We start from the raw sequence: 13,135 nt of genomic DNA on the forward strand, positions 1-13,135 counted from the left end.
AGGACGTAAAAGAGATAATGCAGAAAATATTTGTGTCACTAATGTATGGCAGTGTGGATTGCACATCCAATTATTGACATCTGATCAAGAACATAAGAGATAGGATCAGGAAGAGATTGTGAATCTCTTGAGTCTGCTCTACCATTCCATAAAAACATCTCATCTCCACCACAAACACCATTTTTCTTGCCCTACCCAGATATCTCTTGATTCCTTTAACATACAGTAATCTAGTAATTTCTGTTGTAAATTCACACAATGACTCCGCAGCCCCCTCTCAAGAAATCCAAGAACTGTTTAAATCAGACATACCCTTTAATCAGAGGCTGTAATCTCTAGTTCTATATTCGTTAGCTGGGGATCGTAATAATCTCTCAGTGAGCTCTGACTGAATGATAATCATGTGTGCGATCAAATTTCTACACCTAGATGCAGCCATGCAGAATAAGTGATGCAGCCTGAAGGAAACTTGTCTAAACAGATGGGATCTTGAACATCAAAGAGTTAATTGTCTCAACTTAAGACCATATAGTATACAGGTACTTGCAAAAGAAAATATTGGCAGGGAGATTTTTGAAAATTAAAGGCTGTGGAGAAGAGATGCTGGTAGGAAGATGGTTAATGCAGAAACCAGAGAATTCAAATTCACATCAGTATCTGATTCAGCATGGATGGTAAAAATGAAAAAAATCATGGGGTTAATGTGTGAACAGAGAGGTAAATGAGTCCACTGAAAAGTGTGAAAGAGGAAACAAAAGACATACATCCCTAATTTTGACATTTTAAATTTAGGATTATAACCTTAATATTACAACAGTAAAACTATTGTTTTTTAATGTCATAAGCGCTTTCATCCCTAACGTCGAAGTACTCGAGATGGCAGAGGTCGACAGCATCGAGTCCATGCTGCTGAAGATCCAGCTGCGCTGGGTGGGTCACGTCTCCAGAATGGAGAACCATCGCCTTCCCAAGATCGTGTTATATGGCGAGCTCTCCACTGGCCACTGTGACAGAGGTGCACCAAAGAAAAGGTACAAGGACTGCCTAAAGAAATCTCTTGGTGCCTGCCACATTGACCACCGCCAGTGGGCTGATATCACCTCAAACCGTGCATCTTGGCGCCTCACAGTTCGGCGGGCAGCAACCTCCTTTGAAGAAGACCGCAGAGCCCACCTCACTGACAAAAGGCAAAGAAGGAAAAACCCAACACCCAACCCCAACCAACCAATTTTCCCCTGCAACCGCTGCAACCGTGTCTGCCTGTCCTGCATCGGATTTGTCAGCCACAAACGAGCCTGCAGCTGACGTGGACATTTACCCCCTCCATAAATCTTCGTCCGCGAAGCCAAGCCAAAGAAAAGAATATGGTAAGAGCTAAAAAATTACTTGCCTTAAATTTCTTGACTAGCAATGCTCAAGTAAATAATTTATCAAATGATTTTTTGTGCCAATGTAAACATTAACTATTGATACAGTAATTGTTCTTAATGTGACATTAACAAGTTTGTTTAAGATAATCATTTTAAAATTCTATGGGTAATTTAAATTGTAAAACAATAAAAGGTAATGCCTTGGTGCACTTCAGTAAATATTAAAGGGAGAAAACACAATGGCATCTTAGTAGATCTAGAAAGTACTTTTCCTGAAAAGGTTTTCCAACTTTACATTAAAAAAATACCACTTGCAATGAGGTCTTTGTTAAGTAAGCCTGCAAGATGTAATATACAGGTAATAATGGTATTGCAGTTAATAAAGCTAACTATTACATCTGAGAACATAAGAAATAGCAGTATTAGACTATTTGGCGTCCAAGCTTACTTTACCACTCATCAGGAACATATCTGAACTCCTATCTCAACACCATTTTCTTGTACTTTTCTCATAGCCAGAAAATACAATTCATCAAGTGAGCAGAATTATGAAGTGTTCAAATAGATAGCATATTTCTACACTTCAGAAGATGCTTCCAAAGAGCATTTTTATTCAGAATCTAACACGTAGTAATTAAGGCTTGTAATATTTTTATTTACCCTTTTAGAATTTTGGTATTGCTGACAAGACAACATTTGTTATTCATTCCCTTAAGATGATTGCTATCATCTAGGGTTGGAGCAATCCTATCTCTTGCTGCTATTGGGGAGGGAATTCTAGAGTTTAGACCAAGTAACAATGAAGAAACAATTAAGTATTTTAAGGATGATGTTTGCCCTCTTGAATTACATTCAGGCAGTGTTGTTCCCATGAGCCTGAAGTCCTTATCCTTGGTGCTGAGTTCAGGGTTTAAGTGGTGTTGCCTAGTTGAGTAACTGCAGTGTATTTTGTCGGGAGTACATGCTGTGGCCATTATGGGCTGGTTGTGGAGGGAGTGAATGTTGAGGTTTGTGGTTCAAGTGCCAGTCAAATGGGTTGCTTTATTAGATGGACAGTCAGTGCCAATTACTGTAGCTACACTCATCCAGTGAATGGAGGGTAGTCATGTTTCAGACTTATTGTAGATGACAGAAAGACTTTGGACATTTAGGAGTTGATCACTGGCTGCACGATCCCCAAAGTTAAACTTGCTTTCATAGACACAATATTTTTACTGTCATGTACATAGGTAAATATAAAAATGCACTGCCATTCTTATTTTCTCTATCTGCAGGTGCATATGATGCACCAACTCTAATAGGATAACTTAAAATACCATAATATGCCAAGACAGAAAAAGCCAAGATAAATATAGAAGAATGATAAATAAATATTCACAGTTGCAGTTAATATAATGGTTTCAATAGTGCAGATAAATATTTTCGTGGAAGTTTAGAGTTAATGTAGTGTGGGGAAGTTGGAAAGCCTGATAGCTGTTAGAGAAAAATAAACTGTTCTTGAACCTAGAGGTGCTGGAATTCAGGCTACTGTGACAGGTGTGTAGTCCCTTGGCCTCCCTTCTTAAAGTCCACAATAAGCTCCTTGGTTTTGTTGATGCTGAGAGCAAGGTTACTATTCTGGCACCACCCAAACAGGTTTTCAATTGTCATTCTCTATTTTTACTCCATCATTTCTTATTCATCCATTAATGTGGGCGTTGTCAGTGAATTCATAGATTGCATTTAGCTGAACATGACTATACAGTTGTGACTATAGAGGGGGAAACTAATCATGCAGCCTTGAGGTGCCCCTGTGTTGATGGTCAGTAAGGAGGAGATAATGTTGCTGATCCATTCTGATTGGGATCTCCTGATGAGGAAATTGAAGATCTTGTTGCAAAAGGGCAAAGAGAATCCCAGTTCCCTGAGTCTAATTATCAGTTTTGCATGTATGATGGTATGAAATGTGGAGCTGTAATCAATGAACAACTGATGTTGGTATTCTGTGGTCCAGGTCTAGGAGATTTAATGCAGAATGGAGGACCAGCAAGATTCTATCTCCTGTTGAGATGATAGCCAAATTTACGTGAGACAGGAGTCGATTTGCTCTATATTCAAATCACTTTATCAAATCACTTCCTCTGGCTGATAGTTGTTGAGCAAGGTTACCTTGCTCTCCTTTGGCACCTGCATAATGGATTTCCTTTTGATACATGTGGGGACCTCAAAATGTAGCAGCAAGAATGTCTGCAAAATCTTTAGCCAGTTGGTTCATGTAGGTTTTTGTGCCAGGTACACTGATTGGGCTGAATGCATTTCAAAGATTCACCTTCCAGATTATTCTTTTCACTTCTGCCTCAGAAACTGGAAGATCAGAGTCACTGACGACTGTGGGGGCTTATGAGGATGCCTCATTATTTTCCCATTTGAAGTGAGCATAGAAAGCATTGAGCTTCTCTGGAAGAGATATTTTGCTGTTAATGATGCCAGCTCATTTCACCTTATTGGATGTGGTAGCGTGCTAGCCGTGCAATAGCTGCCGAGTGTCCATTTGAGTTTCCAACTTAGTCTGGAATTGTCTCTATGTTGGAAATGGCCTTTCAGAGATTGTACCTGGACTTTCTGAATGTCTCTGAATGTCTGATGGGAGCACCATAGAGCTGTTCTTCAACAGGTTGCAGATCTGTTGATTCATCCATGGCTTCTGATTAGGGTGCACTCAGGTAGTCTTAGTAGGATCAAATCAATAGCCAAAATAAATTCTCACCTTTCCTCTTATCATACATATTCAATTAATGGATTTTGGTCTGGACTCCTTCCCCTTCCATTCTTACCCCTTTCTCTCTACAGTGTCCAGTCTTTATTTAGATGCCTTCCTGTTTTTTTGCTTAAATCTTTTTTTTTCTCTTTCCACACCATAAATCACATTAGCCATGATATACACTATTTCTTTTTCACACATATACAGTGACTTTTTCTCCCCCCCCCCCCCCCTTTCCTCCCAAACCACCCCCCCTCTCATCAATTTTAGGTATACAATCTAGGTTGCATTAAGCCAGTCAGACAATGTTGTCATTCAACAAAATTACACCAGAAATTCTACTGAGTCCATTCTTTTCTTTCCTTCTCCTTCCATCAACTTAGGTAATGTTTGTCCCCGGTAGGTTTTCGCTATTGTATTTAATGTAAGGCTCCTATACTTGTTCGAATATTTCAATATTATTTCTTAACCTATATGTTATTTTTTCTAATGGAATACATTTATTCATTTAAATTTAGTAGTTTCTTCCTTTTAATTTGGTTATGTATTCCATTAATATTTAAAGACATATAGTTCAGCGTAGCCCTTTTATATTTTGTTTATCTTCTCTTTCCGTTTTTCCATCATTACCTTTCCTCCTTTTCCATTTCTGTTTTCTTATTTTCAACTCTTTATAAGACAACATTCCTACAACATCCAACATTTTCCTTATTCTCCTATTTCTATCTTCTTTATCCCCAATCTCCCCTTCACCTCCTGAGTTGTCCTTTATCCCTTGTCGGACAACCACATCTCCCCTCTCCATTTGGATTTGCGAATCCACTCGCAAGCGTCAACTGATTTTGCAGTGACCGCTATTTCCCCCCACCCCACCTCCCCCAGAAAAGATTTCACTTTTCATATGTCACAAAGGTCACTCTTTTAATTCCCTCCTTATTCTCTCTATTCCATTACCTTCCCTTATTAATTCTTGTCTATACTATCTATATTTTCCTCTAAGTACAGATACATTCATGTATGCTCATTGTCTCTATTCACTCTTATACCTCTTTACCCGCATACATATCAATCGTGATCATTTTAACTCTCATTACCCGTCTTCCTCCCTCAGTCTATTTTTGTAATTGTTCTTTTTTTTGCTTAAATTTTGAAGAAAGATTCAGCCCTGAAATGTCAGTAATATATCTTTACCTCCTATGGACACTGTGAGACTGGCTGAGTTCCTCCAGCATTTCTGTGTGTTTTTACTTAGTAGGAACACAAGCACCCATGCATTTTCTAATAAAGTCAGTAATAACTGTGACATATCCATTGAGGTCTGTCGCTGAGTTCTTGAATGTGGTATTCCGCAGGAAATCACATAGCTAGTCTTCTGCCTCACCAAACTAGTTCTCTACAGTTTTCTCTACCAGTGGAGTGCTCTTTGCTTTCTGTATGCAGTGTTATGGAGTCCAGAGAACCCCAAAACCCAGCAGTAATAGATATGCACCACAACACAAAGGGGTACTCAAAACAAAAGTAGTTTTTAATTATATTTGAACAAGAAATCAGAATTAAACTTTAACTTATTACTATCAACTTACTTAACCTACTTAATCCCGCCCCCCATCTAATACTAAGTGGAGGTGTGTGTAATGTGTATATAGGCTTAGAAAAGTTCTTTGGATCGCAGTCCAATCTCACTGGTTGCAGGCAATTCTTGTACTGTGCACAGAAATTAGCATTAATAAAGTTCACCAGGCTTTGGTGCTTAACAGGCAAATGGTTACCACTCAGCAGGGTTCTGGTTGGTTTTCTGAGAGAGATTCCTTTTGTTCCAGGACATCCATACCTGATTCCTTTCCAATTAGTCTTACTGACGAAACTTGCCCCCTTCAGGGTTCTCCAGCTGATCCTCTTTCTTTCAGGTCACCTTTCAGACAGCTAGTCTTCTCCTTTGACCAGGCATTCTTCCAAAGTTTGCCAGCTTGTCCCTCTGGAACGGATTTCTCTGTCTCTCCTTCTCTCTCAGCTCCCTCCCTCTGAGAGCAAAGCTGTTCTCCCCTGCCTGCAAAGATCACATGCTCTCCCAGGCACAAAATAGTCCTGCAATAATTCTGTGTTTTAAAATGTTTGTGTGCAACCTGCTCTAACAATTCCTCCCAAACCACCTCTAAATACTCTGTCACAACAGGAGGGAGAAACATAATCATATGGTCTGATTTTCCTAAGAGTGGGCACTGAATGGAGCAATAGGCGTTCTTGATGATAGGCCAAGTATGTCGGATCCCCTGGAACTGTGCTAGTGGTACTCTAGGAGAACCTTCTTTAAACTGGCCTGAAGTCCCTGGTGATAAATGAGAAGGCATCAAAATATGCTGTCTGATGTTTGTTGATCACAGTGCTGGCTTAACATCTACATGTGGAGGAATGTAGACTGTAGTTTGGACACCACAGGTGAATTCCCTCAGGATGTAAAAGGGTTGGCACTAGAGCAAGGTGCTCCAGATGAGGGAAGCAGACACATCTGAGCACTATGTAGAGTTAACCATGATGGAGAGACTGCCACCTCTACAAAAAAAAATTTAACTTTTTTTAATTTAAAATTTAGACCTACAGCACAGTAACAAGGCATTTTAGCCCATGAGTCCATGCCACCCAATTAACTTGCACCCCTGGTATGTTTCAAATGATGGGAGGAAACAGGAGCTCCCTGGGAAAACCCATGAAGATATGGGGAGAACATACAAACTCCTTACAGACAGTGTGAGATTCGAACCCTGGTCCTGATCATTGATGCTGTAAAGGCGTTGCGCTAACCGCTATGTCAACTGTGATATCCCTTAATGTAAGGATATCGTCCAGATTTCAGATTTATTGTCAGAGTACATACTGTATATGACATCACATACAATCCTAAGATTCTTTTCTCTGTGGGAAAGCAGAATTACCTTAGTGGTAGCGTTAAAAAAAATATACACAGCGTATACATGTAAACAAATAAAGAACTGTAAATAGATAATGAATGTAAACAAACTGCAAGACAGAGAGAATTTTAAAAAATCAATAAAATGCACAAGTAAAAGTCCTTAAATGAGTCCCTGATTGGGTTTATTGTTGAGGAGTCTGATGGTGGAGGAGTAGTAGCTGTTCCTAACCCTGGTGGTGCGAGTCTTGTGGCACCTATATCTCTTTCCTGATGGTAGCAGCGAGAACAGACTGTGTGCTTTATTGTATGGATCCTTAATGATTGCTGCTGCTCTCTGACAACGGTGTTCCTTGTAAGATGTTCTCAAAGGTGGGAGGATTTTTCCTGTGATGTCTTGGGCTGTGTCCACTATCTTTTGTAGAGCTTTTTGCACAGGGGTATTGGTGTCCCCATACCAGACGGTGTTGCAGCCAGTTAGCACACTTTCCACCATACTTCTGTAGAAATTTGCCAGGGTTTCCTCCGAAAACTCCTGAGGAAGTAAAGGTGCTGACGTGCTTTCTTTACGATGCCATAGTGCGTTCGGTCCAGGAAAGATCCTCCGAGATAGTGACTCCCAAGAACTTAAATTTGCTCATCCTCTCCACCTCTGATCCCCCAATGATCACTGACTTTCCTTTCCTGAAGTCAACAATGAGCTCCTTAGTTTTCGAGACATTGAGTGCCAGGTTGCTGTTGGTGCACCATTCAGCCTTTCAATTTCCCTTGTGTATGCTGGCTCACCACCTCTCTATACAACCCACTACTGCGGTGTCATTGGCAAATTTATAGATGGTGTTATTGTCATACTGAGCTGCATAGTTGTAGGTGTAAAGTGAGTAGAGCAGGGGGCTATGAATGCAGCCCTGTGGTGCTCTGATACTGATGGAGATTATGGAGGAGATGTTCATGCGATTAACGGTGACTCCCAGGAAGTTTATTCTTATGAGAGCATTGGTGATGCCACTGAAAGGCAAGAACAGATATTCGTAATCTGGCAGCTTTATGGCATATTATTTGACATTTATGAGCCCAAGCCTGAATTTTGAGCAAATTCAGGAGTGGTGTAATAGTTGGGGAAGGTTATCGTGATAGGAAAAAATTATGCCCAAGAAGGGATTTGAAAATAAGAATCAGGAATTGGCAGTGATAATTGTGGCCATCAGTTCATTTTGAGAGTCGAGCATTGCTTTGGTTTGACTCTATTTTAATATCGATATCAATATTTTAGGATAATAAACAAATCTTGTTAATAATGCAGTAACATTTGCAAATCAGTGTGGAAGCTGGTATGCAATAGGCATGCACATTTAAATAATTCACACATGGGTATCTTTAATTCCTCAAACCAGAACAATAATAGAAACAAGTTGTCCTTGAGCCTAAGGTACCATTTGAGAAGAAAATATATTTTGAGAATAGATCTAGTTTTGTTACAGTAGAACAAGATTGGAATTCTTTTACACGTAATCTGATAATGACATCAACATTTAGTCATTTTTCAATCATTTTTGCTTTGTAAATCATTTCAGTGTGTTATGGATCTGTGTTAATATTAATATTTAGGCTAATGTTAAGCTCTATTTCTTATAAATATGTCAGGTTAGGTTTGTTGTGGGTTGGTTACAGGGTTAATTACATACACAGGTCGCAGTACATTTACAGAGAACCATTGTACTCAGAAAAGAGGGTTAATTCTCTGTTGCAGTGAATAGGAAGACAGAGCTAATGGAAGTGGAGTAGACTTTAATTGATTTGAGAACAAAGAAGTGTTTGCTTTATTGAAAACTGAAGTATTCAAGTACTCAAATAAGAACGACTGAAGGAAGCTATCTGTTTTGAACAAACCAAACCACTTAAGGCTCTTGGAACAGAGATAAAGTTGTAATGCATATGGAATGGTTTTGGAAAAGATAATAAATTTTTGCAGAAATGAAACTAAAAATGGGACTGACCATGTTGATGATAAATTGTCACATTATTTGGAGAAATATATTATTAAATTAAGACATTTTTTGGGTCATTTTCAGAAATCAAAATCCTGTGACACACACAGGAGTTGGAACCTTGTGGAAGACGGTAACCAGATGTGAGCTGTTATGTGTTAGTATTAATAAAAGGGGACACAGAATAAGTAAATTTCAAAAGAGAAGCCTACTTCTGACTGTTTCTTTAAAATAAAGAGGGCAATTTTATCATTTGGGAACACAGATTCCAAAGTCTTCATTCAAAAGAAGAAGATTTGATCTCCTGGAAAGACAGCAATTGTATTATTCATTTCATAGGAGATACATTTGTGGCCCAGAAGATGGTCACTTCTGCTTGAAGAATATCTCTCAAGGACAACTCATTGAAAGAATTGTGAGTTTAAAGAGGTGTAAAGATATGATATTTAAAAGTGCTTTATTTCTGAACTGAGAATTTACGACCTTCAAGCAAGACTAAAATTATGCTGAAGTTTTAAAAATTGACTTTTCAGAGTAGGACTTTATCTCACACACACACACACACACACACACACACACACACACACACACACACACACACACACACACACACACACACTTACATTGTGCACAGTGAGGTTAAATTTAGAGATAAGTAAAAAATGTTATGTTATTAATAGTTTAATAAAAACTGCTGTTCCTTTGTTAATGCTAACAAAGACCCTTTAGTCCCAAACAAAATTTAAAAGGGTGTTAATTTGTAACAAGTGTATTAATTAAATACTGATAAAATTAAGACATGCTTTAGTGGAGCTAGAGATTACATGGATTATTTTGGTAAAATGGACAAAGCTTCATATAACTTCTCCATTGTTGGGACAACTAACATAATATTTCTTTGCTTCACTAAAAATCTCAGAAAGGAATTATTTTTCATTATTCCTCTTGGAATATGGAATTGGGTGGAATTCATCAGAGAAAAATTGCATATTGAAAGCACTCACCAGTCCCTCGGACCCAAGAGAGCCAGCAATCAGCAACCATGGCCAGTCTTGGTAAGACTTTTGAGTTACTGGGAATGGGAAACAATTCGGTGAGCAGCAAATGAATGCTCTAAGCAAAATAATGGTCCGCCCGAGATTGACCATGAAGGTTTTAGTCCAACTTTGATTAAGCAAAGGAAGGAGTTTGAAGATGCAAAAAGACAACTGCATTCCAAAATCTTAAAATATTCGATGATATACCCCTCGACTCTGAGGGTCAAAGTAGCAGAAGATAATCGATGATTTTTCAAGACAAGGTGGAAGACTTCCTGCGTTAAGAACTTTATTATAAACCACAAGCCAAAATTATAACTAACAATCAGATGTCAGCGGGTTTTCCCTTGAGTAGATCGAGTAAACAGGGGTGTTCTTCCTCTGTCTCCAACACTTTTTATCCAAGCTATTGAACCATTGGCGGAGATTATAAAAAAAGATCTGGATATTAAGGGGTTCAGATTAGTTTATTTGCTGCTGATGTGCTATATATGTCTGACCCGGCTGAATCCTTGATAAAATTACAAACAACGTTAGAAAAATATGGAAGAATATCAGGTTATAAAATAAGTATGGACAAGAGTGAAATATTGAAAAATTTGATTATAAAATATATCAAAAAAGTAGTAGATTTAAATGGAATTAAATATTTAGGAAGAATGACAGATAATAATTTACAAAACTCATTTAGAAAAAATACAGAAATGGAAAGACCTGCCAATTACTCTAGTGAGAAGAGTAAATTGTATTAAAATGAAGGTGATGCCAAGATTGCAGTGTCTTTTTCAATCATTGTCTATTGCACTACCTCAAAATTTATTTAAATTATTGAACAAGTACTTAAGTTGATTTCTATGGAATATCAAAGTGCCGAGAATTTCATTGGAAAAGCTAACATGGGACTATAAACCGGGAGGACTTAGACGTACGTACTTTAAGAAATACTATTTATCAGAGCAAGCAAGATTTCATCATTCTTTTTTGAAGAGGACAGTCTTCCTTCTTGGACCCGAATAGGATTGAATTCAATAGAAAAAGAAACAACAAAGGATTTTATTTATGTGGAATGCTAAGTTAATAACAAAAAAGACAGATAACCCTGTATTAATACATATGATTAGAATATGGCAAGAAATAAATGAGTATATTGGGGAAAAAAAAAGCAGGTATATCATTAAGAACACTATTATGTAAAAATGTATTGATGCCTATGAATCTGGGTCACAAAATATTGAATTCATGATATCCCAAAGGAATAAAGATATATTGATGATTGTTATATGGAGGGACCTCATGTCTTTTGAACAATTAAGAAATAAATAGAGTAGCTAATGGAACTTTTTGTTTTCTCCAACTAAGATTGTTCCTAAGAGAAAGATGGGGGCAAAACTTGACCCCACCTGAAATTAGTGATAAAGAATGAATGATTTGGCTAGGGAATGCGCCTAAATTTATAACCAAGATGTACTATGCTCTCCAGAATGCAAGTGTCAAACCGGGTTTACAGAAATTGAGAGAAAGATGGGAGTCAGATCAAGGTGTTGTAATAATGGAAAGAAGTTGGTTTGTTTGGTGTTTGGATAGCATGACGACAATTATAAATGCAAGATATGGATTAGTGCAATATAATTTTCTACACCAATTATATCTCACACTACAGATGTTGCATACATCAAAATCGGAAATGTGTGGGATAGAAATGGGAATGTTTTTACATGCTCTGTGGTCATGTGTGAAGGTGAAACTTTTATGGTGGGATATTACTGAAATATTAACAAGGATAATGGGGTGGCCTTTACAGACGACCAGGAGCTTGGGCAATTTCATTGAAAATAAACTGAGTAAATTCCAAATTTCATTTGTTAAAATAGCCTTAGTGGTGGCTAAGAAATGTGTTGCGATTACTTGGAAATCCAACTCCCCATTACATATAACACGATGGACTGCTGAGATGAATAGTTGCATACCTATGGAAAAAATTACATAAAACTTAAAGAACAACTATGATATATTTATTAAGATATGGCAGCCATATATTGGATCATATAGGGGCCCAATTGTAATTATAAATACAATAATATAAAGGATAATGATATATGCTGCTATAGTATAAATACAAGTGACTTCCCCAGATAGAATTTTTGATGATCAACATAAATATGAGCCCTGACAATGTGTGGATTTATAATGTGAAAGGGGGGGGGGGAGGAGTTGTTTTGTTTTTTTTTGTTAAGAAAAAGTTTCATATATACCAGTATATATTTAATATTGGAGAGTTTTTCTATGTATATTTATTGGAAAAATACAAAAATAAAATATATAAAAACCAAAAGCAATAAAAAATGATACCAACTTCAAAATGAAGATTCTTTGACCTTAAATGTTGGACTTTTTACAAAATAATGAGTAAATATTTACAGCATTTTTTTGCCTTTTTTCAGAGTATTAATTTTTTTGAGTTTCAATTACTGAAGAAGAGATGCTGTGACAGATGACCAAAAGCTTAATCTAACAGGCATAAAAGAACAGAGAAAGATGGAGACAAGAACATAATTTAGGGTTAAAGCAGGTGAGAGTATTGCCAGTAATAGTAGAGTGACATCTGGAAGAATTATTAATTGGAGAAACGTGGAGACCTTGAAACCTTGGTGTACCATATTTGTGTTTATTGACTCAGATTCTGGGATCTGGGTTTTGCAGTCAAGGCAGCATTTTTTTTCCCATCCCTAATTGTCTTGAGGTATTTGTGTTGGCTATCATCTTTAGTTGCTGGAATCTTGATTTTAAACATTCTGATGGAACATTTCATATTACATTTCTTTTTTTAATATTTTATTTATTAGAAAACCAAGTAATAACCACAATTACACAATTGAAATATTAACAAATTATCATAAGTTGTGGTGACAGAGAAAAGAGCTAAAAGAAACTACAAGAAATCCGAAAGAAAAAAAACCCTAATCAAACCTTACCCCTCCCCTTGCCAAATTCTAACCTACCTATCCCCCTAATTAGCTAAAGAAACTAAGAAAGAAATAGATAAGGAGAATAACTCACATCATTAATTTACTATATGATACGGAGATCCACCAGCC

The 13,135-nt window shown here is 37.4% G+C and overlaps 1 protein-coding gene across 3 annotated transcripts in view; it reads left to right on the forward strand.

Annotated features, from left to right (window-relative positions):
- slc25a29l (solute carrier family 25 member 29-like) overlaps nt 1-13,135 on the forward strand; it is a 62,646-nt gene that overhangs the window by 2,511 nt on the left and 47,000 nt on the right. Inside the window, exons 2-5 of one of the 3 annotated variants that reach the window (XM_069916439.1) lie at nt 846-1,367; nt 9,088-9,418; nt 9,923-10,058; nt 12,482-12,609. The exons of the other annotated variants lie outside the window; for them this stretch is intronic. The gene's annotated coding sequence lies outside the window, so the exon portion shown is untranslated. The remainder of the gene's footprint in view (nt 1-845; nt 1,368-9,087; nt 9,419-9,922; nt 10,059-12,481; nt 12,610-13,135) is intronic. 3 annotated transcript variants of the gene reach the window in all.

This window comes from Narcine bancroftii, chromosome 2 (genome assembly GCF_036971445.1).
Source record: "Narcine bancroftii isolate sNarBan1 chromosome 2, sNarBan1.hap1, whole genome shotgun sequence".
Lineage (NCBI taxonomy): Eukaryota > Metazoa > Chordata > Chondrichthyes > Torpediniformes > Narcinidae > Narcine > Narcine bancroftii.